Source organism: Gymnodraco acuticeps, unplaced genomic scaffold (assembly GCF_902827175.1).
Source record: "Gymnodraco acuticeps unplaced genomic scaffold, fGymAcu1.1, whole genome shotgun sequence".
Lineage (NCBI taxonomy): Eukaryota > Metazoa > Chordata > Actinopteri > Perciformes > Bathydraconidae > Gymnodraco > Gymnodraco acuticeps.
Window position 1 is genome coordinate 1,541,663 of NW_022990722.1, and position 27,316 is coordinate 1,568,978.

Genomic DNA, 27,316 nt, shown 5'->3' on the forward strand with positions numbered 1-27,316 from the left:
AAGCTGGTAAAGGTGGAACTGGTTTTAATAACTTAACGTACTGCTGGGTAGCATGTGAATTTAATCTAAGTGTAACTAAAGTCTTATGTAGGTGTTGATCATATTGTTTATCATTACTCTATAGCTGACAATTATAGTACTTTGGTACTACATAAATGTAGTCTAGTAAAAGTATAATATTTACCTCTGAATTGTAGTGGAGTAGTCTACAAAGTAACATCATTTTAATATACTTAAAGTACAAAAAGTACAAGTATTCATTATGCAGATGACTCATTTCACAATCATATAAATGATATGTTGTGATTATAATTATTGATGTGTTCAAGCTGGTAAAGGTGGAACTGGTTTTAATAACTTAACGTACTGCTGGGTAGCATGTGAATGTAATCTAAGTGTAACTAAAGTCTTATTTAGGTGTTGATCATATTGTTTATCATTACTCTATAGCTGACAAGTATAGTACTTTGGTACTACATAAATGTAGTCTAGTAAAAGTATAATATTTACCTCTGAATTGTAGTGGAGTAGTCTACAAAGTAACATAATTACAATTACAAGTAGCCTACTTCAAAATGGTAGCCTACTTAATTTATTGCATTACTTGAGTGATTAAATTACTTACATAACACCACTGTTTACATGCTGATATCATTCTGTTCAGTCAATTTAAAATATGTAATGTGTGTAGAGAGAGAAAGTGAAATGAACACAGAGTATGTTAAAATACCCGAACTATCCACACAACATCAGCTTGGATTCATGGGGAGAGAGGCGGGACCTCGCAGCCTGGAAGGGCGTTCTCTTTGCGGTCAGACCGGGCAGAGTCATCCCGAGGGGTGGGTCCTCCGGCAGCAGTTAAGGAAAACCCACCTTTTTTCATTGTTAAGGACGCGGTGGAATGTGATGGTTTGATCTCAAACGGGCCAGGGAGGGGAATATCCGAGAGGAAAGGACCGACGAGAGTAATTCAGGGAAAGGGGGAAAGCAGAAACGCAGTCTCCCTGTCGCCTCCAACTCTCCGGTTGTATCAGAGAAAATGTGGATGAACTTGCCCCAGCCGTGTCCGCAGCAGCGAGTCATACCGTCCGCATGAGCTCAAACCGTGTGAAGTTGTGGATTTACCGGTGCGTTTTTCTGACCCGGCGGTGGACAAGCTAAGGTAAAGTTTGTAGTCTTTATTTGTGTGTGTGTTTTGGGTTGATAGAGAACATGGGAACATGTTTTTGGGGGGTTCAGACCGGGGCTTCCTGAGTTGGATCCAGTGAGTCGGGACTGCAGAAGTCTGAACTGCGGCAAGTTTTTCTACCCTCCTCCTCCTTGTCCTTCTCCTCCTCCTCTGCTCGTTTTGTAGCCAAAAGAAAGCATCCAGGACTGCGGCGAAAACCTCCGGTGGTTAGAATGTAGCGGTGAACACACCATTTACGTCTTATTTTGTTAACACGTTGTAGGTTTTACAATGCCTCACGTAGCCTGTTTGGCGGCATAGTTGTTTCATGTTTTGAGACTCGCTTGTCTACGCACTTAATAACGCCAAGCCTTTCCATATAGGCAAAATTACTGACCAAAAAGCTAAAGTTCAGCTCGTCGCTTAAATTAAAACGTAAAAAAATCTAAGTGTTGGGTACTCGTACATGCTTTTGACATTGTTGTAGCATATTGTGTTTGGTGAGGCAATTTTTTTTCAAAATGTAACTAAATTATTCTGTAGTCCCTCCCCTGTTCCCTAAAATCGTTAGGGATTTTAGGGTATTTTTATGAATGAAGTCAACATGTTTCAGTTTCTTTTGTTGACATCCAATATCAGCAAAATAAACTTGCATATCTAGACTTTGTACCTGACTGCCATGGCCACTGTTTGGGCCTTATTTCCTTCTGGTTACATGGGGAAGCGGCATGAAAACAGTGTAACACATTTACAGGCAACACATTTACAGGCATGAAAACAGTGTAACACATTTACAGACATGTATTTATTACACTTTAGACTCGATAATGAAGAGTGTGTTTATTAAAAGGAGAAAGGCCTACTGGGTAGATCTATGACTCATTACATTAGCTACTGCTGTTGTTGTAAGGTGACATACAGTACACTCCCTGGCCTAAATGTATTTTTGGATTATAAAATCTGAGCACAAAAGCACCATAAGGATATTAAACTCCCCAGGAATAGACTAGTGAAGGACACAACCCACTGAAAGTTAAATGGTTTTACATTGAAGGACATTTGAACACCACTTGTATTTAGGTCTTTTATTTGATTAATTAGTTTGCTCCTAATTAGCCATATTGACAGCAGCTGGAAAACGGTTATGATACATGAGTTGTGCACATGCTTTGTTTGCAGGGGTCCGCTTTTGGATAGTGGGTGACCTCAGTGTAACTGCAAAATACCTGTTTAACCCTTCAAGCTTAACTTTTGTAATGAAAATTAGTAATTGAAAGACAAGAATTAACAGTAATTTAACAAGAAACAATAACACATATTCTCTGGTTCAAGCTTCTCCAATGTTATAATTTGCTGCTTGTTTTCTACCTTCAGGACCGTCTTGTAAATGTTTTAGACAGATAATTGGACAAAACAAGCAAATGTCCCACACAGCCTGTTGAGCCAGTTTTGCTTTGTTTGGGCAATTTGTAGACTACATTGATAGATGTGAACACATCATTCCATAACAGAAATAACCTGAAGTTGCAAGACATGTTGGTTCAGTTTGAGCGTGTTTGTTTTCCTTCACCTGAGATGGAATGTGTTGTGCTGCACATGCATAGGCTACCCATGCATGCATGAAACCAAGGTGGCAGAGTCCTAAGTCTGAACAGTATGTGCCCTGTGCTACCTCAACAGAACAGCAATAGAGGAGTGTCTGTGTGTGTGCATATGTCAACAGCAGAAAATGGTAGTTGTAGTGGTGGAATACTAATCTGCCAGGTGGGGCTCGTAAAGAGCAGCACAGGGAGGGAAGGCGATGGAAGGGGACCTGCCTTGACCTGTTTCAGACATGAAGGAGACAAAAAAAACTGATGACTTTCCAGTAAGGCTTCACCCTCACAGCCAGCTGTAGAATATACCAGCTTGAGCTACTGGGAACCCACTTTCCTCCACAGGCACTTGCATTGCAGCCTGAAGATTTCCTTTGGTATTTTGGAGAGGACTGTCACACCGCATGTGGAAGAAAAGTCTGAAGGTTATCCTGTCAGTTTGGAAATGTTGGGAGAAATGTCAGGAGGAAAATAAATGAGAGTACCAGCAAAGTGACGAGTGAGATGTCAAAATGTTCCCTGATCACTTCTTGATGCATGTATTTAAAGGCTTGGGAAATCATGCCCGCCAAGTTAGGTTTGGTTGCATCTGCTCTTAGAGGCCATTATTCCCATGATATGAATATGATTCCTCAGTGCCATTGTAGTTATTAATGCTGACACAGTAAGAGTGCCACCACCACCACCTGTTATGTGATCCTTACACTATTCTGGACGTTACACAAAGACACATTTTGCACCATGTCCTGTCCGAGAGTTGTCGCCTTCCATGCAAAGTAATAATAATGATACCCCTCCCTCCTCTTTTATGACCTGGGCTATACCGTGCATGATTGGTTTTCCACTCCGCGGAACGCCGCAACCGCCCTATGAAACTGCCTACACTGCTTTGGGTGAAACCAAAAACTAATCATTATGGGTGTCCAATAAGGGTAATTATCAGACTAAGCGCTGGACCTGGGGATTACGGAGTGGCTAAATGACTGCTCTGGGGATTAAATTAAAATATTGAGGTTTTCTGCCTGGGAGTATCAAACCGCTGGGAATGGCAAACCCAGCCTGTCGGTGGTAATATTACTGCCACTATGCACATCAAGGTTTATTCACAGAGCCCCTGCTGTTAGTTTAGCATCATCACACCAGTGTGGAATTACAGGACATGGACATTGACGTCATTGGTTGCAAGTGATCGTGAATACAATGTGCATATAGTCATTGCGTAGTGGGATAAAAACACATACATAATCTTGTGTTCTATCAATCATAAACCAGTATAAATGATAAATGCACAAAAATTAAACTCATTGAACAGTGAGTCATTATCAAAACATCACTTACTGTAAAATGTTTTCAATGTTTCTTCCTGGTATAACGTCATATGATTAATCTATTCTTTTAAAATCAATAAATGATAACACAAAAAAAAGGACTTTATTAATCAGTTAATATTTTTTAATACATTCTGAAACATTAGCATTGCTATTTTCCAGAGGTGATTTTCTTAAATGACCAACTATTCAAAATCTAAAGATAATTGATCATATTTATCACATATGACAATATAACACTAATTCTTCACATTTTAGGAGCTGAAGCCAGCAAGTTTTTGGCATTTTTGCTTGAATAATGACTTAAACGATTTATCGTATATCAAAATAGTTGCAGATTAGTTTAGTGTAAATGTAATCATCGCTCAGTTGTTACATAATAAAGACAATTCAAATTGTCAGTGTGGCTTGTCTGCTCTCATAGCATTATTTGTAAAGAAAAGTCAGTAACCATAGGAACCGACCAGTGTCCTTTCCAGCAATACTATATATCCCAACATGCTGCAATGGATACTTTGCAGCATGGTATGGTATTAGCTATAATTAGTGGTAGACTCACACTTTCAGCCTGCGTAACCCTCTCACCCAGGAATAGAATAGCGGAGGATGATATTGCAGGCGTTACAACTCGAGAGCCTCTTGTAATAGCCCAGGTGAATCATGGTTTTTTTTTTTTTTTTTTTAACTACAGGCTTATACAATATTAAAGCCCACACACAGCCTTTGTGTAAAGTGTATATCCGTTTGTGAGTGTGTGTGTTTTGTGATGATAATGCAATAATGGGCTCAGTATCCGGGACGAAGGCTGCTGTTGACAATACGCAGGCCAGCTGGAGTTGCTGTCTGTCTATTAGAAGACTTGCAGGAGGATGGCTTAATGCCATATAGACAGCTAGATGAGACTATGCATGTCTGCTGAGTGTTAGGAAGAGCGGAAATTAGTATATAAAGCAAATAGTAAAGTTGTCAGAATAATAAGAATTCTAGTTTGAAATGGTTTGGGCAAAGTGATTCAATCAAATTAGAAAGAGAGCTGTCGTTTTCTACTCGTATGAAATATAAAGCATTTATATAAAACTACTTTTGTGCTGTGTATGATCTCTTGTTTGTTGTCGCTGAAATCACGAGAAAATTACAATGAATCAACAATCAATGCTGTCAAGCAAAAAGACTATTCTCTGCCTTCAGCTGAATCAATTTAATTCACTGTGGAGAAACTACTCTTGGGTTCTTGGAACTTATATTCATCTTTTTTTTTTACATCTTCATTTTTTACACCAAACTTTATATATAAAGTAGTCATTAGTTTCTTATGTGTCTAATGTGCACAGCCATCAGACTCTTGAGTTGGTTCTTCTCCAGACCCTTCCCTCCTGTTTTGTCTCCGTTCTGCTGTACACACACACACGTACATTTCCCCCTCTTCCTCTCCTGTTCCTTTGCCTTTGCTCTCCTCCTTTCTTTCTTCCTGCCTGCCCTCCCTGCCAGCGTTCTTTATCAGTGACGGCCTGTGACAGGGCAGGGCTCTGAGATTTCAGCTGGGGTTCAAACTACTTGAACTTTGTGTGGGTTCGTTGTGTGTTTGTGTGCATGTATGTCTGTGTGCCAAAGCACGTTTGCTCCGCGCTGTTCCCCGCCATGTCGATCTGTCATCGGATACTAGAGGCTGAGAGTGTCAGTCACTCAGCAAGTAGTAGCCAGAAGTACATCGCAGCAGCGAGTGTTCACACGCCTCATTCAGGCTCTCATTAACACGTACACTGACACACAGATCAACACATATGCTCTCACTCTTAAAGAATCCAAAACAAGAATGGATTCTGTTCATACAGTTTCTTCTGCGTGTGTGAATGAATCTCCCCCGTTAGTCCGACAAAGCATGCCAAACTGCCTTTCTCATTACCAGCTGCTCTGGTGGCCGTTCTGTCCTCGGGTGGCGTGGTCACTCTCTGAGGCCTCACCAACACTCAGGTGACTGTGAACCGACACGTTCATCGCGGAGATCTGCTACAGCGAAGGCTGCAGGCGCACTGACTGCATTGTCTCCGGCACACAGCAGCATATAGCCATTATAACACAGATTTAATCAATAATAAGTCTTTTTTGCACATTGGAAAAGGTGGAAAATTATATTGGTTGGGTGACACCACCTGACCTGTAATTATAATCTGGTTATTTCAATTAAGTGAATTTACAAGCTGTATTATGCCGTAGGGTTTAAAACACATTACTCAACATGAAATTACAGATGGGCAATGTGGATTAAAAACCCATGTATGCAATTTATATATAATAAGAAAGTAAATAGAGTGAAATTAATAAGTGATCCAAAACACCTCTCTTTGCATTGTTTGTGCAAACAACAAATACAATATTTTACATTTGTTAGACCTTATTGTAAAACGGCTTTTTCTTTTTTGGGGTTTTTGATCAAAACTTCTTGTTAAAGAATATTTCATACAAAAAATATTTCACATCTAGTTTTTTTATATCCTCGATTTTATTCTGTGTCCTAGTGTTCCACAAGTTTGTGAAACCAAGACTTATTTCTCCAGTCAGCCAAACTGTTATCTCTGGCATCGACTGGCCTGTTGTGGAGAGGCTGTGTTGTTATTGAACCTCTTACATCAGGGAGTGGACTGGTTATGAAATTGGAATTGCTTTGGAAGATATGGCTGTTGTTGAATGATCCACTTGGTACAAACTTTTGGTTTAAGCCAAAGTATGGGTTAGTAGTATTATGAATTGTTGTTTTATCAAAAGAAATGCATCTTTGAAACATTTAGATGACTAAAACCCAGACGTTTCCTCCCTCTGAATGACACATTTACATTTTGTTGATTTATCTGTGACGGGCTCAAGACGGCCATCCTATAGACTTGCCGTTACTTGTCATTATAAAGAAATCCTTACAGCTGAGTGTAGGGTTATAATTGTAGCTTCCCATTTAAGTTAGTAAATCATTTTTCTCTGTATAGCAGAAAGCCAAGTCCATCAAGTCAGGGTGAAAGCATGACAGCATTTGTACGAACTTAGGGTTGCTAAATTTACCTTGGACTCAAATGATGGTTTGTGGAGAGAGAAGAACCTTAAAGCTAGGCTCAAACATGTGGCTGTGTGTAAGTATAATCTTGCAAATCATCTTTTTATGTAAAACGATAAAACTGGCTCAAATACCAGACTCTTAGAACAGCTGTCTTTAATGCTTCTCTATAACTATTTCCCAACACTTAACAGTTGGTTGTAATTCAGACCTGTACCATCTTCCAAGCTGCCTCAAAGTGCAATATTTCAGTATTGCTCATTTATGAAAACCCATCGCTACCCTACAGCCTTTAAAACCGGGCAGCTGCCCTGCTGTTGGCCATGTGATGCTTTTAAAGCTTTGGTAACTGAACAGAAACAAATCATCAATCATCTGGTCCTCATTTTGGCTTCCCAACCATTCACCATCTCCTTAACACACAAAGGTAGAGAGAGACATACTCTGTTGAAGTCCATAGATGCTGGACCATAATGTGATTTATTATTCATCCTGCTTTTGATATAGCATTCATGCAATCATTAAAATGTTCCTTCTTTTTAATTTTTGTTATTTGAATCAAGGCTAAAGCTAGTTGTAAAGAAGACTTTAGTCTACGGACTTTACTCTAAAGGTTTCTAATGTGAGTCATAGTTTGAAGTGTCTCTTTGTCTTGTCCAACAAACATGGACATTATCTAGTGTGGATGCAATTGATTGCAGCTTATCACAAGTGTAAACATTGTTGATAACCTGTTATCACTATAGAACTATGTATTCTCTATGCTCTTGCATGTGAATTGTTTGTCTGCCCAGAATGTTTTCGTGGCTGTGAGATACACCCTGATAACGGCAGGTTATGAGTCCACTATTGTTCAATCGGCAGCCTGGCCATGCAAGCGTCCCCGCATGGCTGTCGTTGGGACCGCATTGATTTGTAATGTAGGTTACTCTGCTTCTGTGTTCGTCGTCTTTTACATGCTTTTAGTTTGACCTGAAACACAGTTTTCCTATGTTTCTAAGATTTGTATTTGTTCCAACCGGTTGCTGTGTGGGACTTCTTTGCTGTTGGATATTTCAGCCTCCAATAAGTTGTTTTACAGAAGCTCCCCTGCGTGCCTGTTTTGTTCCTACACCGTAGTAGGCTCCTAAATATGGCCACCTCGTCTTTTCCTGGAAGAAAAGAGGAAAGAAGTGCAAAGGAAACAGACTTCAAAAGCATGTAGGAGGCACAGAGAAAGGGAGGGAGGGGAGAGACTGAGACGTTTTAACTACAGAGAGCTCAAGTTAAGACATTTCTTGTAAATTCCTCAATTTTTTGTAGGTGTTCTCCTCTGCGGGCCAATATTTCCTTTCTTTCCCTTCGATTGTTATCTTGTCTTGCTCACTCTCTCCTTTTCTTTTCGCCTCACTAAAGAGGAGACCCTGTCACTCCCCCTTCACCCGCCTGGTCCTGGAGTATTTTTGGAAGTTAATGAAATGTGAACCGCCTACCCTTAAAAGGCACGTCTGGGTCAGCTGGGTGGAAACTTGTGTTATTAATGTCCCTAACATTTTCTATGTGAGTGGGTCATATGTGTAAGTATGCGTGCATTTGGTGCCGTGTACAGCGCAGGAATGCTGTGGGTTGGGGGGGCTAAAAGGGAAGGAGGGTGGGCTAGCAAGCAAGCAGGCCTACGTCTTCAGGAAGGGAGGGGGGTCAGGGGCATATTTGGCATATTTCAGGAGCCATTCCAGTCTGGTTCAGGATGCATTATTCTTCCTAGAGATCGGGCTGAGCAGCCAGACAGACAATGATCAAGGGAGGGAAAGAAAGGTGAACAAAACGCTCTTCTTCCCATCATTCCCGTGATGCTGGTTGGGGAAGATGCAGCAGAATACACATAGCTAAAATAAAAAAAGCCACTAACACAGGTTGTATAACAGAAATTCCACCTCCACACGGACACGGATGTCTAACCCACCACGTCAATAATATCCATAAATGGCTAAATGTTGAACCAAAGTCCTTCACCCGGCAGCAGGGTTTGTTTGTCTTGGGCACCATCGCTACAATGTAATGAGTGTTTATATGCCGAGAGCTGTAATATGTCTCTTTCAACCTCTCTTCCTTGGCATTATAGTCCCTGCCTCGCTGCCCTAGAATTTATGATGTTTGAGCCTGTTATTTGCAGGCGGATGGCTACTGACTGACTGACTGACTGACTGACTGACTGACTGACGTGACAGTGGTTGGCAGGAGTTCACTGCACCAGGCCAGTGCTCAGCAGAGGTCGAGTTCATCGTGAGGTCTGTGTTGAATGCCAGGTCGCAGTGTTTAAAGTGTTTTATTTCGGAAACGCGAATCAAAGATACTTCCTTTTTTGTTTTCCAAATGACTGCCTCCAATCAAAATGACACTAAAGCAAACTGACAAAAGAGGAAGACATCAAATACTCCTCCTTGTATTTGATTCCCTTTATTGTCCTCACTGGTGCTGCTGTTTCTGGGTGAGGCCCAGAGAGGCTACATCAAATGTGCCTGCAGTCTGTCGTGTGCTTTGATGCGTTTGATGTTAGTAGGGAAATGTGGATTAGGGCACCACCGCAACGCTGACACATATTAAAGGAAAACAACCTGAATGAATTAGTGCAGAACTTCAGATGCTAACAGAAGTGTTTCAGTAAGAAAAGGATGCGGGTCATTTTAGATCTCAACCCTAATGAAGAAGGAGATCAATGTTTTAAATGTAACTCTCCACCACCAACATCAGACTCCTTTAGAAGAGTGGGGCGCATCCCTCAATGTTTCATTTAGTTGGTCACCTTTTGGACTCTTAGTGAGTGTCACAAATGGATGTTGACTGCCGGACTATAGATAACGTACAATTGGAAATATTTGAGTAGCAAAAAGTTATACGTTGGAAGTCTTGTAAGAGAAGAGTTACATTTTCTCCCTAAAAGCAGAGACCCCTGAAAGTTACTGAGTGAAACATATCATGACTTTACCCTTTCTTCAAAGCAACTGGCCATTGTCATACTCTGATGTTTGTGATATAAAAACAAGGTTTAAAGTGAGCATCATAGGTGGACTTTGGAAACGTTGTGAATGTGTGTGTGTGTGTGTGTGTGTGTGGATGATTGTTAACTTGATCAGATGTGACTTGAAGAGTCCTCACGTGCCCTTCCAAATGTTGTCTCTGGTTATGCTCAGGTCTTTGGTCCCTCTCTTACTGTTAGAGGGATATACACACTCTCTCATCCACTCACACTCCTGTCTGACCTACTCTAATCCTTGGATCTCCAGGGCGGCTCTCAAAATAAAATTCCTCCCGCAGATTATTTTTCTTGTGATCAGAAAATATACATGTTCTCTGGGAGAGGAATGTTCAGACGCCATGGCAACCTGACGATTGCTCACTTCCCCCTCTACTGTTTCTCGTCCTCGGCTGTTTTGTTTTCTCTTTGTACACGTCTGTATTTGTTATGGTCCCTTACATATTGACTTTGCCTTGTTGGTAACACTTATGAACCTTCAGCAACTTCAGACAACTTTGACTTTCACCTGCTTTTCTTAGTTCCCTCATTTTGTCCCTTTTTCTCACCCTTATTTAAAACGAGTAAGATGTTCTTTTATTTCCCTCCCTCTGTTGTTCCTCCTTCCATCCATGCATTAGCCAGTCTGGTTTTAGGAGCTTTCATCATTGCGGTGCTGATGCATGCAGACCCCGACTGCTAGGCTATTTTCAGCCTCTCTTTCCCCTCCTCTTTCCCCTTTTCCCCCTCTTCTTCCCTGCTCTGGTTTTTGGAGGAAAACTGTGCACTGCTGCTTTTGTAAAGGCCAGCTGAGGCCTGGGTTGTCTGCTTTTCTCCTCCATGCCCACATCGCTCTTTGGAGCTCCCTCTCATGCTAGCTGTCCCAACCAGGGGAAGTGAAGCAGCACAATGCGAGCCACCGCCAGGCCATAAAAATAGACGGGCTAAAGTGCCGCTTTTACTCTGAGACATGTTTCAAACCCTTTCATGTCCAGAGCGGCACCTAACAATTATTTTTTCAAATGTTGTTTTTCTATTTTCACCTTTTTGTTAACTTATAGCCTCAGACAGAAGGGAAGTAAGTGGAGAGGGAAAGGAGTATCCACAAAGGTCCAATTAATGATTTGATTAAATGTCCAAAGATAACAATGGAATACATTTCCCAGAGCCCAAGATCTTTAAATGAAGTTTGCATTTAATGCCTCAACAAATGATCTGTCACCTATTCTCCCAATTAATCGTACACACAGTAAAAATGATAATCACAGGTTCCGAAATGAACAGGTGATTGACTGAAATGTCATGTCTTGCATTTGTGAACCTGTAAACATAACAATTAAGCTTGATTTAGTGACTAATCATTTCAGCACTTTGTCTAGTGAGGTTTTAAAGGGTTACTGGAACATATCTGTATGAACCTTAACACATCACAGTGATGACACACACATCCTATACTCTACCATTTGCTTAGAGTGAAGCAGACAAACACACAGCGACTCACACTATGAGCGAGTCGGTCTCTCCTCTGGTGGTCCCTTCAGCTGCCCCGCACTTCTTTTCCTCCCTGTGCGTCACTTTATGGCTACAAGTCCACTAACATTTGGATAACTGCATAACAAAAGCCACCATTTCATTTGTTAGTGTTTGCTGTGTAAAGATGCAGTTCTTAATGGTTTGTTTTGAATGGACCTTTATTGATTGGATTTCACCTCTACCCTAACTTTCTTACACAGACAGAATTGAGATGGTAGAGCAGCGAATGTCCGGCTCACACGCATTCAAGTTGTTTGTGTTATGGCATGTGGACACTTTCAGACTCAGGAACCCATAACACTCCCGGGTCCCTGAGTGGTGCATTTGTTCACGGTGGAACATTGGGGAATACCGGGAATATTGTCTGATCCAAGCTCTCTTTCTTCCAGCGTTCGGGTTTATTTGTCATGCTAAGCTGGGGTCTCCTTCTTCAGCAGAATGCCTTCAGAAAACATTTCAAACACTGCCCTTCTCTTAATATCAATGCATTTACCATACAATAACTGACATATTAGCCTTACAGTAACCAGTGTAATTATAACGCAAACAAAACGGAAATATAGTGAGAAAAATAATGAAGTAAAGAGCTGTGACTAGTTCTGGTATCGCCTTTTATTAATGGTGACCATCTTTCAGCAAATGTCTGTTTTTAATTCTAATCTGACTGTGATTTTTTTCCATCATATATATATATATTCTCTTAACCCGTCTTTCCACTGCATTACATATTATTGCTTAGTATCTCAGCAGAATATTTAAACATCACATTTCAGACCTTTTAGTTGATGTTTTTTCTCAGAGTAACATGCACTGAGTGGCCCCAGTATACTGTTTGAGGAATGAAATGTAAACTTGAGGCCATGGCATTATTTAAACAACATGGTTCATCACCCTGTGAGAAGTTTCCACTTGGCTTGACATGTATGTACACTATATACTGTATGTGTGTGTATATCCTCCTCTTGACAAACAGGCCTACCACATGCGGTGGCGTGTTTTCACCGCTTGAGCAAACAAGTGTACAGCAGAGCTCCATGCCCGTGTCAAAGAGTGGCTCTCGCCCACCCACTTGGACAAACTCGCTGTAGTTTTTACCTCCTTGTTTTCACCCTCTAGTCATACATTTTTTTCTTCTCTCTAAACCTCTCTAAATCTATTTGCAATTCCACCTCCAGTAGCCTCTCTTATCCCCACTTGTCTTAAATACTCTCTGTCATTCCATCTCTGTCTCCCTTCCTCTGTCTCTCTAGGTGTGGACTGCACTGAAGAATGCAGTTAAATCAGTGTTTCTCCTCTCCTGCATGCCAGATGCATCTCACCCTCCCAGCCATGCCAAGCTTCTGAGGCACAATTGACCTTAAAAGGAAACAATAGCGGCCTATCAATTCTGCTCTGCCAGTCAAGGAATGGCGCACTCCTCATGGGCCGGGTTACGCACACACACACACACACAAGGAAGTGTTTGGAAACTGAACTCTGAAACTGCTTGGGAAATGAGAGTGAGCCAGTTTTGTGTTTCTTGTTATTTTTAAAGGTGTATACTGTCTGTACAGGGCAGTAGCCAAGATTTTATAAATGCTAGGATCATGAGTCTATTAAGTTTTATTATAGGCGTGAATGCGGCTTCAAAATCCACACTCTACCAATCTTTATTTGTTAATGTGTTAGCCTCAAGGTAAGTGTACATATTTTAATTCAAAAGATACATGACCTTAGTGTCCTTGATGTGTGTTTTTTAACAAGTCTGATCGAATAGATTTTGCCCATTAGTTAGTGACAATGTTGCTTTAAGGAAGTTACATTTGTCTGACCTTTATCCATCCATGTCATGGTGTCTGTGTATTTCTTTTTTTACAAATGCCTGAGAATTACTGTGTGTGTGTGTGTGTGTGTGAAGTTCTTAATAAATAATTCAGATAAATTACTAAGGATTTAGAACGTCTTTATAGCCAGAAAGGATTTAGTTGGCATCCTCAGATAAAAACCCTCTTGCCAAGGAATGCTGAGTACTTTGGTGTCCTTAAGCTTAGAAGACGAAGACTAAATGAATCTTTTAAAAATGCTTTGAATTCCCGTTTGTTAGATTGATGAGACAGGCTGTCCTTTCTTATTTATTTAAAATAATGGATTTGACCTGGCTTTTTACCTTGTTTGTGTGAGAGGTGGTTCATTGCTTGTTGTCGTATGAATGAAAGATAGTCGGTTATCTGTCTGTGATGTCGGCACTAGTGTGCGAGAGCCTCTGCACTTATTTGTTGAACGGGCAGGGCTGAAAGTCATTAGATATTAGGACTGGTTCTGCCGGTTTACAGTGAAGTTAAAGAGGTGGATGCTTTTCCATTTGACAGCTCATCAGCTTCTAGACATATTCTCACTCCACCTTGCCACTCAGCTGGAATGCAAATAGCAGCAGCAGGAATGCTGCGCGCAGTCTTCACTGGCAGCGAATGAAGAATCAATCCCCAGCTGTATTCTTCTCTGGTGTTCCTTCCTCCTTTCTTTATTTTGCTCCTGTCTGCTACTTTCTGGATGTCCGCTTCCTGTCTCTCCCCATCTTTCCCCTCACTGTGTGTCTTCTCGCTCTTCATGCCTCTGTGTCTTTCTCCCCTTGTCCCTCTCTCGTTCCTTTTCTCTCTCTAGGCATCCTGTTCACTGTGTTTGATTTGGGCATTCCTTTCCTCCCTGAGCAGACAAAACAACCCCAGACCTCTCTGAACTGCAACCCCCAGTGCACGCACACACTCACACACAGACACACATACACACACCACATATACACACTCTCCCTTCTGCTAATCACACACAGGAAATGGGCTCACATGCAAACGAGGCCCGCCTGGCCAGTGGAACCCAGGATGGAGTTTCAGGCCATGAAATGTTCTCCAGTGGAGGAAATTGAACATGATCTCTCTCTTCCCCATACTTTCATTCTTCTTCACTCCCCCTCTTGTCTTACTCTTTAAATGGAGCCATGTTGCCGTGAAACATCTATAGCCATTGAAACAAACTGATGGACGCATATTGGTGAATGTACCAAGTTCTGTAGGACTTATATTATATGACTGACGCAATATGTTGGAAGTTGACTTGTCAAAAAGAGTACCTTCAATGGACAAATATTTTAGGGCACAGATCAGTAAGGTTGAAGCACTTCTTCTTATTTGGAAAGTGTAAGCCTTAGTGCTTGAAAACCATAAACTGATAGCTTATCAACTGCCTTACATTATATGTGGGATAAAGCCGTACTCAAAGATAACACGATTCAATGTTTATGTAGAATGAAAAGGAAGAGAAGGTCATTTCTGCTCCATTTTGCATCAAAGTTTGCCGTTTCAGGTGAGAAAGATTGACTCTCACTGGACAATTCTGGGCCAGGACTAGTCGTGTGCCGTGTTGTTTTAAAGTGGTTTCTTCTATGAGACAACTGTATAAATACCAGAAATACAGCCTTCTCCAACAACGCAACTTATAATATACTAGCATAAAACGCTTTAATCAACTCTGAGATTTCTATGAGACCAATACAGACCCTGGAGGAAGTGCCCCCTCACACAGCTTCAGTTTATTCTGCTGAGTAACATAATGAACCATCCCAACCTGACGTGTGCGGGGGGGACGGACGAGTGGAAGCAAAGGATGAGAAGGAGACAGCTGTTTTCAGTTTTGCTTGGTTACATGTTGGCTAAATGTCTGAATGAATCGCCCAGACCCCCCCTGCACACACAGACACGCACACACACAACCCAACAACACAGACAAACATGTGGTCTCTGGTCACCAGGGTATTTGGTGTCATCTGGATTGCTAAGAATGCGTCAAATCTCATTTGTAAAATCCTATTTTCATTAACAACATGGTTATTAATCACACAGTACACAAAAAAGCTGGCTCTGCCCTCAGCAGAATTATACGCTTGGTTAAGTCCAGCGAAGAAGGGTTGTTTTGTAGCATGAGAACGTCAAATGATTCAGCAAAACCTGTGTGTCCGTGTGAGGCTCTGCCCTCATGAATATAACATGACTGCAGCAGGACTGCCTCCTCCCTGAGTAGAGAGGATGTGTGGGAACAAACAGAAAGGGTGACAGAGAGGACATGAGAGTGGCGGGAGCTCCTACAGACCCGTGGTTTCTGTCCATCAGAAGCTACTTACTGCACATGATGGGGTGTCTTTGAGCACATCACTTGTCTCTGCTTACTCAGTTTAACTAAAGTCAAGACGGAACCCTCTTTCTGGACATTTTCATTATTTTAGAGCAAAAACAACTAGGTAATAAACAGAAAATTAAACGGCAACTATATTTGATAGGCTATTCATCTTAAAAGTCATGTTCCAGCTGCACAAATGTGAGTGTCTGTTCTTAGTCTGTTGTGGTATTTTGAATATAATTGGGTTTTGTTAATTGGAAACAATCAATTTCAAGTCAACCTATTGGGAGGCCAAAAACATGTGAAACTGATCAAAATGAATGTAGAAAACATGTGGAAACTACATTTTCCACTTTTCCCTGACAGTTTATAGACTAAACGGTTCGTGTTTTAAGTGCATAAATAATTGAGCACGCAAGTATTGTAAGCTGCAGCCCTGCATGCTTTAATGCCACTTTTTTCTTTTCCTCCTTTCATTAGTTAGTGCAAATGTCAAGGTATCAAAGCTATTTCAACACTAGAATCACTTACTTGCTTTTTCTGGAGCTTTTCAACGTCTCACACCGACTTCTTTAGCAGATTGAGCCTGCTTGGATGCGATGAAACTGTACATGTTCCCATTTGATATCATATTGAGCACTTGGTGGACTTGATAGGTTGTTCTTTAGTGTATGTAATGTTTCTCTACCAGTGTCTCCTGTTGCTGCTTACAGTTCACAGGAATGTTCCCTTTCTCCTTCGGCCTCCCCCCTCCGCTCCCTCATTTCTTCCCCTCCCTCCTCTTTCCTCTCTCATCCTTTAAATTCAGTCCAGACTTCAGCCTTAAATCTGGATTCTCTGCGCTTAACCAAACATATGGAATGCTACTGTAGTGGAATGCTCCAAGTCTGGGCTGTGTTCTCGGAGTGTGTGTGTGTGTGTGTGACTGTGTTTAACCATACTCATGTTTTGAAGCAGATGAGGGCTTCTAGGATGATTATGATAATGGTGCGTGTGTGTTTGTGTGCCTCCCCACAGAACTGAATAGGGCCTTCTGTTGTCGTGGCCAAACACTGCCTGTCTGCTCATGCATGAGTCTATTGCAAAGCCTTCCGAATGCGTCCCATATCTGAGCAGTGGGCTCATTCTTTTACGCCCGATAGCTTGACTGTGGACCATCTCCCCCACAGTGGCTGCATTGTCAGCCCGGCGCAGGCTCGGGGTCGCTTGCCAACTATAACAATGGTGAAAGATGGCATGAGTGTGTGTCTTGATATTATGATGACCAATGATGTTTTCTAACCTTATGCCCTGCTTTTGTGTTTTTGACCACAGGATGGAGACTTTGCAAAGAGGCGCTTAACGTGTGACAGACAAAAGGATGCACTTATATGTAAGTTATGCCTTTCACGCCTGACAATGCTGCGCTTTAATGTTGTTTTGTTTGGGCCTTTTTCCCCCGACAATGTAGAAATGGGGAAGAGAACACGGGGTATGCAATGCTCCCAATGCTGGTATATGTCGGTTTTATGTAGCATTATGCCAAGACGCTCAATTTAGTAAAGTAAAAGTAACACACCCTATAAGACCTTGAAAATAATCAGAGATCTCTATAAAAATGTATTAAACATTTATGGAAATGTTTTTTGTTATGAACTTCTCTCCATCTTGAGATAACTTCACAAGAATGTTACCGCACTTATCTGTGTTTAAGGCCCAGGATTGAGAGGGAGCCAGCAGGTGATTAGCTTAGCTTAACATAAAGACCTTGAAACGGCACTATTTAAACAAATACCACTACCAGAACTTTGAAAGCTCACATGTCATTTATTGTTAATGTATAGAAAAAGTGGATATGAAAACATCGGTTTGCAGTTTATTTATCTCCCAGAGCATTTCCAGTCATAGCGCTGCTTGTCTGGAAACACTGATATGAGGACAAGACTCCGGGAAGTATTTGGGTTATTCACCAATGAATAGTTACAGCATGTTACTCCCCCAACCTCAAACTGTTGTTTTACTTTTAAAGATAGCCAGGCCAGCTGTTTCCCATTCTTCCAGCAGCAATTCAATGAAACGGTAGCATAATGCTAAGCTACGATAACTTGCTCCTTGCTCTACAAACACAGATATTGGAGTAGGCGAGTAGAAAGAAAGGAAGGATAACTAAAACTCTAAGCAGGGTTTTAAAACCTAGTTACCGTACTATATTGTGTGTTTAGCAATCAGACAAATTCAATTATTCAATATCCTGAATTTCAACTGTCTCCAATGGCCCACCCTTCTTCTCGTCCTTCACCTCTCCTTGTTCCTCTCCTCCTCATCCTCTTGCTTTACTCACCTTTTCCTCCTTTCCTCTCCTCCCCCTCCTCCTTCTCACCTCTTCCGCCCTTCCACTGCTCTTTGTGATTCCGTTTCCTGTTGGGCACAAACGCCGGCGCCACATTTCCTTCCATGTTGCACAGGAGTGGCAAACATACCAAACTGTATATATTCTGTACATATGGGTCACTGTGCTTATGCATACACATTCACACAGGTGTGTGTGTGTGTGTGTGTGTGTGTGTGTGGGTGTGGTGTGGTGTGTGTGTGTGTGTGTGTGTGTTGTGTGTGTGTGTGTGTGTGTGTGTGTGTGTGTGGTGTGTGTGTGTGTGTGTGTGTGTGTGTGTGTGTGTGTGTGTGTGTGTGTGTGTGTGTGTGTGTGTGTGTGTGTGTGTGTGTGTGTGTGTGTGTGTGTGTGTGTGTGTGTGTGTGTGTGTGTGTGTGTGTGTGTGTGTGTGTGTGTGTGTGTGTGTGTGTGTGTGTGTGTGTGATGTGTGGTGTGTGTGTGTGTGTGTGTGTGTGTGTGTGTGTGTGTGTGTGTGTGTGTGTGTGTGTGTGTGTGTGTGTGTGTGTGTGTGTGTGTGTGTGTGTGTGTGTGTCGTCTTCACTGAGCTGCGTTTATTATTCCGGATTCTAGTTCACATCCTGCTTCAGCTGAATTCATCCTAAATAGTCTGGAACTAACAAAAACTATTAAAACCGACAGGAAAAGGGGCTTCTCATTTCAGTGTCCTGCAACTAAGAACACATCCTACTCTACTTGAGTTTGTTATAGTCAGGAGGGATGACTGCATTTAAGATAGATACTTACATTTAAATTACTTTGACATTTTTGAAAACATGCTGATTTGCTTTCTTGCTATAAGTTGAAAACAATGGATAGCACTTGTGCCTGCACCAGGAGACAGTTAGCTTAGCTTAGCCTTTAGACTGACAGCATGGGGAAACAGCATTCCTGGCGCACGGCCAAGGTCTATTTTACACTTCAGTTTTGTATTGATCAAACAAACAAGATACAAAGTTTAAATAAGTGAGCGTAAACTGTTTTGTTGCATTAGGGCAGAGCTAGGATAGCTGTTCCCTCTTCTTATCTTACTGTCTTGTGACTGTAGCTTCATATCAAGCATGCATAAGGGGGAATCACTCAGGAAAGCCATGGTATAACATTTCTTCTAGTTTAATAGAAAATAAAACAAAGAATATTAAATATGTAAAGGCCTGAAAACTGAATATCTGCCCTCTTTTGTATCAAAAGAATCTTCGCCGATTATCGTAATAGTTCTCGCTTGTTTTTTTGTCGACTCATGGTTTTAGATCTAATGCACAATACTTGCCGAAAACACTAACTGTCCCACTGTCTGTGCACTAGAGGTCATTTCAAGGAATATGTTCTCCTTTTAGAAATTGAAGCTATCCTGTGACGTGTTCAAAACATCCAGCTCAGCCTTTCAGTCGTTTTATTCTTGCCTCGACATACATTCACTGTCACTACTCCTTTGTTTACCTACATTATAGCACATTCCATAAGAGCTGTATGATTCACTGTCTCTCCTCTGATGTACAACATCATCATTTTACCCCCTACTTTCTTAGTTCTCCTCCTCCCTCCCTCCTGCTGCAGTAATCCACTCTGAGGCTGAGTCACTCCTCATCCCACTCTCTCTGTCTCCCCTCCTTTGGTGCTATTACTCCCTCTATCTTCCTTTGCTTACCTTACATTACAACACGCATTTGGCTCTGCACATTCGCTCCTGCTAACCCCCCCCCCACCTCTCTCTCTCTGCTCTGTTTCTTCCTCATCAGAGAGTCGCTGAGGTCTCATTCAGCCGCAGCAGGCAGCTAATGCCAAGGCTCAGCCTGATGAAGCACTGCCAAGCTCTGCCAACCAAGCTGTGTGTGAATGAGCACGAAATAAAGCAACCATGCAGAAGGTTGAAGGGCTGTATCTTAAGAGCTATTGGTGTGTCTCAGAAACGACAGTGTTCGAAAGGCAACTATCCCCAGCCCATCGGAGTTGACCTGCCCAGTCAAATGGAGAACAAATCTTCACCAAAGAGTTTCATGATCAACTGTCACCTCCTCCTCTCTTGTAGGCACAAGGCCGTGTATTTGCAGCAGGAAGGCAGAGGAATGAGAATGAAGGGCAAGGGAAGGAAACGGAGTGAATGCAGCAGAAAGGGTTGGGGGATGTTTGGAGGTAGAGGTCACATGAAAGGAGGATGACGTGGACTGATTTTAAATAAGAGTTCTATAGAACATGAGGAAATAAAATAAGGAGTAGCAATAATATTTCATCATAAAACAATATTACATGTATTACTATGTCGTGGCAAACACATTAAATTAAAAATACATTGATCACGTGAAGTATACTACTTGATTTCTAAGTTGTGTTATGTGCCACAGACTTTTGCTTGATTTACAATCATTACCCCGGTCCATCTGGGATGCGCATGTACAGAGCGGATGTGAGGCATCGTTTTCACCATAAATCTCCCTCACTACTCTGATAAGCATGCTAATGCATTTGTACGCTCGGTGGAACCTGGAGTGTAGTCACATTTCTCATTTTTAGTACACAGCACGTGGCGATCTTCTGACTGTAAATGAAACACAAAGTTTTGTAAAAGTGTGACCTTAGGCCGAAGTCAGGTTTCACCATTTCAAGTTAAGCTAGAAAGCAGTCAGTGGGTGTTATTGCCAAGGCTGCACAATCCTCAAAAAGTGTTGGAAAACATTTTTGATTACATCTAGCAGGAAATCCTGGACCAAGATCCGACCAAAAAACAATTCACTTGTTTTTCAGATTTTTGTGTTTTTAATACACCACGCTATTTCAAACAAATAGTATGGCAGGGTGTAGGTCGGTGATGTGCATTAGTCTGTCATGTTCTGTTCTTATCACTCTTTAGCTCACTCTTAACTTTTGTCTGTCTGCCTCGCCTCATTCTTTCTGTGCCTGACTCATACCTGTTCACACACACACACACACAGACAGTTGGTTACCCAGTGTCGAGTCTGACAAGTGGCATCTTGTTGTGATGTTTTCATGTTCTCTTATCGGTGTGAGGCGGTGCCACACATTCCTTCCCGAGCAGTTCATCGTTGTGTGTGTGGGTGCACTTTTTCAGTCTTATAAAGTTTTTGCTGACGTCTGTGACACCTGAGAGTGAGCAGCTGTTAGGCATTGCTTTAAATTGGTAGCTGGTGTTGTTGATTAACGAAAACGCTGTATTAATGACAGGTCAAAGAGTTTGTCTTCAGTTGAATTCTTTTAAAAGATGCCGTTTTTTTTTGTGTGAACCTAACCGTCAGCTTTTGACTGCATCTCAGAATCTCTCCACGTCTACACCCTTTTTGAAATCAAGGGTTTCAACAAGGTATGAAAAGTGATCGGGCTGAACCTGAGATACCTTCATCGAAATCAGAAACGGGTTTATCCTGACAGGCGCTCTTTTTCTTTTTCCCCTCTTGCTCTTTTCTCTGATTGTCTTATCTAATCCCAGCACATGAGAATGTCTCGGCATGGTTGTACAGTTATGTATCCGACTAGAGTCTTCCTGTCCATCACTCCACCACCGGGACTTCCCGTGGTTTCAGTCGACAAGATAGCGGTTTACTGAGCCTTAGTCTGAAATTATTCAAATGTAATATTCTTGTTTTTTTGTGCACATAACTTTTATGGACACATGACTTTGATTCATTACTCACAGACGACTGGTTGTTTCACTCATGTTACGGTCTGATCATACCATGTATGTGCAATTATTATTATTATCTCATTTTAATTGGAGTTCGTTTTTTTTAAAGCACCTATTAACGTTTTATTGTCTCCATATTTGAGGTATCCATTACTTTTTTGTTATGCATTTAAAACCACACTAATAAGCACAATACACCATTTTTATTTCCCACATTCTGGGCGGACTGATCTGGTTCAGCTCCATTTGGGTTGGCTGACCAGCAGAATCTGCTCTCCTAATCAGGGCCTCACTCCTGTTTGCCCCAGTGCCTTGGGTCGAGTGTTTTTCATGTTTACAGTGTCAGTGACCTCTGACCCCAAACACAGAGGGCTAAGGGCTAAGGGCATGCGTTTGGAAATATTTCAAGGAAACATGGCGGCAAGTCACATCGGACATAAATCTGTGTGTTTACATGAATAACAAGAGCATTGCAAGGGTGTTTTTCTTTCAAGTGAGTCTCGCATTTATTCAGAAAGTATTTTATGTATTTATTATTAATAATAAATCAGTCAGCGAGAGGACTTGTTAGGGCTGCTCAATTAATCGTATTTTAATTGCGATTACGAAAACAACGTAATCGAAATAAAACTATTGTTTTTTTATTATTATTACTTTTTTTTTTGGGTGTTTCAGTTGAATTATACTTAAAGTTCAGGGTAATCAACTGTTAAAAACATACTGTTCACATTTTTTTTTCTCCAATAAATGGATGTTTTCAAAGTCAATGAATAATCACATTTACAATTATTGACCCAAATAATGGAGATTATGATTTTTGCCATAATCAAGCAGCCCTAGGACTTGTTAGTATCTGAGAATTAACTATTTTCAACCACATTTTACTCATGGTAAGAACTGATTGTGGTTTTAGATGTATTGACACTGGCGCTTCAATTATCAGTTATTCAATGAGTCAATGCAGGAAAATAATAATCTGCAACTATTTTCTTCTTAATTGCTCAAGTCCAATTTCCAGGAGGAATTCCCCCCAATAAATCCCATCTCTTTAGCTTCACAATTGTGAATGTTTATTGCTTTGACCTTGCGAGAGTAGCAGCCTTTGACTTGTTTTGGTGAGCTTCCATCTGGCGTGTTATTTTCTGTGTTTCTATCTGAACTGATTACATTATGTTGCTCCAGATCCTCTTGGCTACAGATCTGCCTGAGGCCCAGCTAGCAACTAGAGTGCTGCTTTTTTTCTCTTCTTAAATCCAACATCTAATATCCTTCCCCTGCCCTGTTTCTTGCTGAATGGGGCATGTAATCCTGTGTGTAGTGCTGATGGTTTACCAAGAACATGCTCTATTTTACTGTTACGGCATTAGGATCAGGAACCAGACTGAGAAGCTCTGCGGGATTTGAGTTTGATTCAACCTCTTCAAAGTCACATCCGCAATTAGGTCATAAGCAGAGCAGCCAGAAATGTAGTGCATGTGTAGAACCACGATTGACAGGTCAGACACTGTACGTCCTCTGGCTCTTCCCTTCACTATCCCACCCTGTCCTGTCTGTCTAACTTTCTCTGCCATTTCTTATTCCCTTCCCATACTTCCCTCTCATATTTGTATCATGCCTTCTTCTTCTCGCATATAGGCAGTGTGCTGGTTTCAAACCCCAGCAACAAGACTCTTGATGTAGAAAGTTAGGGCAGGGACAGACTGGAGAGCCCTAGAAAAGACTCTGGAGAGAAGATTGTTCCCTTCTTGCCAAGCTTTCGAACATAAAATGGCGATAATGCTCACATAAATGTGTGTCATAGGGACAACCTTTATTCAAAGCTTTATTTTGACCACAGTGTAAATCTTTATCACTATCCACTCCTTTTCTGCATCAAAAATATATAAATGAAATAAAAGAGTTACATTTGGCCCCCTCAAGCTAATACTATTTATATTTATTTATAAATAAATCTATATTTATTGTATCATTTTAGGACCCTGTGTGTCTGTGTGATTGTATTGCATAAGAAAATACATTACAGCATTTTCCACTTTGCAACTCACAGGTAAATATGTATGTCGTATTTACTTTCCATTTTCTGCTGCTAACAATTATATTTATTATCAATAACGTGGGTTTTCTTCTTGTTTAATTTATTTTTAGATGTTCTTAACATATAACAAAACGCTGAAAGAAGTCCTTCACAATTATTTTCTTTTTCATTTTCTTTTAGCTTTGAGTCCTGGTGTTCAAAACCATAAAGTGCCACTGTTTCTCTTAAATTGTGAAATGAGTTTAGACTGTTAACACATGAAAGGAAATCCAAACTGAAATGAAGCTAAGTGTCCATGCTGAGCATTTACAACCATTGGCAGCCAGGTCTAGGAAGAAAGACCCTCAAGAGTAATGGAGCAAAACTAGGATGTATACATTTGCTTTCAATCTATTTGATTCCAACAGAAAAATAAATGGTGGAAGAAAAGAAAGTAAATAATGTCACAAAGGAACATCTCGGCATTGAGTGATGTTGCTTTGACAAACAGAAACTGTCTGCTTTGTGTGTACAGTTGTTTTGCGACAAATATATATTTCAACCAGAGGTGACATTTTGTTTACCCACTGTTTCACCACATTTCAATAATTATATTCTAAGCAGTCAATTAATTCAGTAACTTAAGGAAAAATCCAAGGAGAGAAGATATTCTGATCCCATTTCAGCTTGTCTAACGAATACTCCCTTTCTACTGAAATGCAACACTGCCTTTTATTTCACTACCATTTTTCCAGAAGCGGGGCAAAACTGAAAGGGTGAACCAAAAAAGAAACACGTAGAAAAAAGGAACATGACAGCACAGGAAACGACAAACCGAACATTATGGGATGGGATTTTTTCTTTCTTGGAAAAACTGAAAAATGCACGCCAAGCATCAGGTCTCCACCATCTTGTGGCTTCCAGTGCTGCGCCAGCATCCATCCTCTGTAGTCGTCCCTCCTCACACTCAGACACATACAACACACACAGAGTTCTTGTCCCACATGCACATATGCAAACTTACAATAACCCCCTACATGAAGATGTGGTTGAGGGGTTTTGATTGGACTGGGGCCCTTTATTAACTACCATTTATGAGGCAGAAGAGCTTTAAACCCATAAGCTCTAACGTCAAGTGCAAGAGAGAGGGGATTTTTTTTTCCTCTTCTCTTCCATGGAGAGAACAAAATGTACTAAAGGCAGGCAGGAAGGGTGGCTAAAGCCCTAATGATAGTGTGTGTGTTTGTGTGTGTGTGTGTGTCAAAGTTTGACTTCAAGCTCAGTTTGCTATTGGTAGTTTTAAGACAAGCTAAAGCCCCTCTGCTCTTCTAGTTCAACTTCTTTGTCCTTCCCCTCCTCTTGCATGCATCAGTTATATCTGTCTAGTCTTCATTTTCTCTTCCTTGATGGAAAACACCTAGGCGTGCAACTCACAAATGTTTTTTAAGTTGTTTTTTTTGGGGCATTTTATACCCTTTTATTATTAGTGATGGGGAAGAGAGTCAGGAAATGTGTTGGATGAGAGAAGGGGAATGACATGCAGTGAACGCTCTGAACCGCCGGGAATCACACTGGGACTTGCTGCCATCGGCATTTTTGCCCATGTGGTATGCACCCTAACCACTGTACATATTGCCAACCAACGCCACCTATATCAAAGGGATTCAAAAGCAGAGCCAGTTTAGACCTGCAGATGTAGGCATTCTGCTGTTGCCCAAAGGAGGAAAAGAAAGTAATGGCTGCAGCAGCTTTTACACTCGCACCTGCAGGGAGGTGTTGCAGCTACAGTGTTTTTTACGTTTGCCTTGTACTTTTTCCAGAAAGTTTCAGTTAACAAAACCTATACATTTAAAGTGTAAAATATGAAACCTTAAACTCTAGTTGTAACACTCCCTGAAGGCAGCACATCGCAGAAGCTGTTACATTCCTCACACGTCTACACTCTTGCTGCAGATAAGCGCTCTCAGTGTCCTGCTTCTCGTAACACAACAGTGGGAGTGTGAAAGGTCAAGAAGGGGAACTTCCTCTCCAGATTTCAGGAAGTGTAAGGTGCCAGAGTCAAACAGTGTTGAACTGAGAAGTCCGTTTTAAGCTGTTTTCAGTGTTCTCTTAAATGTATATGGCATTGTGAGCTTGGTTACAGATGTTTATCACGTTAAGTAGTAAAGACAATGGCAGGAATGCGCTCAGTTAAATATCTGACTGAAGTCAAATCTAGACCAAGTAATGTCCTCATTCATTTGAGTCTGAACGCAGACTAAAGCAACACATTTAAACATATGTATATACTCCCTGGGCCCTTTGCCATGAAGCCCTGACAATGCCCTGGTTAGGAGAGAGAAATGTTGCAAGAGCCGTCAGTGGCCTGTTAAGAGAAGACGAGGCAGAGCGAGGGTCTGGCAGTTCCCTGGTTAGTCCGTCATTAGGAATGTTTCTGCTTGAAAAGGGGTCGGTCCCCCTATCTCTCGCTGCTACAACCCCCTCCAGGTTTTCCATAATTGTAAAACAACGCACCAAACAGGGCAATGAAACTGTTCAATTTGAGTTCAGAATACCTCAGTTACTCTCCTCTTTTACTGCGTATCCTTCCCTCCATCCCCTGCCTTCTGCACGCTCTCTAACCTGTTCTTTTCCAACCAACTTCACACCTTTTTTTTTGTCGTACCACAGTCTTGAAGATGAATAACACATGAAAGGAATACAGGAATATTAGAATTCATTAACACTTATCTATGTTTTAAATCTAAGAAGTTTATGGTCAAAGACTAAATACTGAAGTCCATCATTTCTTCCACTCTAATCTACCTCCCTTCCTTTTCCCTCTACCGCCTTGTTGCATCTTCTTGTTTCTTCTCTCCTCTTTTCCATTTCACCAGCCATCCTTTCTTATTCCCTCCTCTTGTCCCGAATGTAGCTAATGAGGCCACGGCTATGCGATAAGTGAATCAGGTATGTTGATTGGTTTGGCAGAGGCGGGCTGTTGCCAGAGTCGCTTTGCACGCACCGCCGCCCCTTTAAAGCGCCCACTTGGCCGCGTTGGTGTGCGTGTCTGAGAGAGATGGAGGGGAGAGATGAGGGAGGGAGGTAGAGAGCTGGCAAAGAAATAAAGGGAAAATGAAAGGAGAGGAAGGCAAAGCGCCAAGACAGGAGTAGCTGGACCTAACGAAACACCATTATTACCAACGATGAGACCCAACCAAAGCAGTTCAGAATGAGCAAAACACCCAAAACTAAAATAACCATAAATCTCTCAAAGGTAAAATAATGAAGATTGAACATGAAAGATGTTTCACTTTTGAGTGGGTCAGAACATTAGGACCTTTGATGTCCAAGGATTCAACTTTATCTCACGAGGCACATTATCTAAAAGTTATTCTCTTAACCTTTTTAAGTGGTTGCATTTTTCCAGAACCGCATAGTGTTGTGTGAAGAGTTGTCATGAAGGCTGTAGCTTTCTAAATGTCTTTGTGCCAGTAAGCGATCGATGCTTTTAAT

At 41.3% G+C, this 27,316-nt stretch overlaps 1 protein-coding gene across 3 annotated transcripts in view; it reads left to right on the plus strand.

Moving 5' to 3' along the window:
* Window positions 1-828: 828 nt before the first annotated feature.
* The window catches only part of luzp1 (leucine zipper protein 1), a 46,757-nt gene continuing 20,269 nt past the window's right edge, over window positions 829-27,316 (plus strand). The window contains exons 1-3 of one of the 3 annotated variants that reach the window (XM_034231707.1): window positions 829-1,162; window positions 16,823-17,029; window positions 17,120-17,177. The gene's annotated coding sequence lies outside the window, so the exon portion shown is untranslated. The remainder of the gene's footprint in view (window positions 1,163-16,822; window positions 17,030-17,119; window positions 17,178-27,316) is intronic. The other 2 variants (XM_034231706.1, XM_034231708.1) reach the window with 2 other exon arrangements.